Source organism: Hippocampus comes, unplaced genomic scaffold, assembly GCF_001891065.2.
Source record: "Hippocampus comes isolate QL1 unplaced genomic scaffold, H_comes_QL1_v1.1 C16889572, whole genome shotgun sequence".
Taxonomy (NCBI): Eukaryota; Metazoa; Chordata; class Actinopteri; order Syngnathiformes; family Syngnathidae; genus Hippocampus; species Hippocampus comes.
The window spans coordinates 1-1,115 of NW_017840638.1; the positions used below are offsets into that span (position 1 = coordinate 1).

Sequence of the window (1,115 nt, forward strand, 5' to 3'; positions counted from 1 at the left end):
ACAAAAGGCTACGAAAACATATAATTTACAAACTTGAAAATTGAGTTTGTTTACACTACCTCTTCTTTTGTGTTTAATCCTTATTTGATTTTATTTTTATACTTGTTGTCATCTCCCTGTTGTGTTTTGGGAATTTGTATACCATTCCTATATTTGAATTTTTACTTGTTCTATTATTTTTGTTTAAATAAAGTTTATTGAAAACAAGTAAGAGATTGACTGAATACATTAAAATTAAATTTGAGTATAGAACCTAAAAATATATTTTAAATGGCAGCCCAACGCCTTGACATTGACGTTTATTTGGTTTGAACAGAAGACCTCACATCTTTTGTTGTGATTGTGGCCACTGTGTATTCTTCCTGTAAAAAATTAAAACGAAACGCAATCACCGGAACCTCCGAGAGTAAATGTAGTTTCTACACGGACACGGATAACAAAGAGGTCACAACAACACGGTAATTCTGGACAAATTAAATGTGACACGATATTTGCATATATTTCGTCTTTTATATCTTTGTTTCCAAAAAAATAAAAACAGCTTGTCGTATGCCGTCAGTACGTCATTTAATCACACAATTACAACACTTTTATGACTTGATTCCTCGACTTCACAACAAAGCAAGTACGACGATGCTCGAGTACTTCGACGTTAAATGACGTAGCTTTTCTGTACTTTTCACATTTACATCTTTGATGTTAGTGAATATGCCATTTGACACATTGAGCACTTCTGTTATTAACTAGAACTTTTATGCACACAGCGCAACTATGTTGTCTTTCCTGGGTTTCCGAAAAGATTCAAAGAAGTCGACGTCAGAGAGGGACCCTGACGGAGGCTTTGTGATCATCGGTGAGAACCAGTATCATTGTTGCCTTGAAACTTGGGTTTCGAATTAAAAGTTGGGGATCAGATCTCACCCGCACAACATTTTCTGTGGCTCTATGGAACGAATGTGTCTCCATGATGTTTATTGCTAAATAGACTGATTTTCATGTTGGAATGTGCCTTTAAGTGTTTATTTTTAATTCGAATTTTTTTCACCAAATCTTTTGTGAACAAAAACAGAAAAATGTTGCTTCCCTTTGTTCTTCATGATCTCTGATTTGAAGTT

At 34.3% G+C, this 1,115-nt stretch overlaps 1 long non-coding RNA gene across 1 annotated transcript; it reads left to right on the top strand.

Annotated features, from left to right (window-relative positions):
- The first annotated feature begins 373 nt into the window (after positions 1-373).
- Positions 374-812, top strand: LOC109509415 (uncharacterized). Its single transcript, XR_002166941.1, has 2 exons — positions 374-458; positions 765-812. It is a non-coding gene; the product is annotated as an uncharacterized LOC109509415 (long non-coding RNA).
- Positions 813-1,115: the final 303 nt, after the last annotated feature.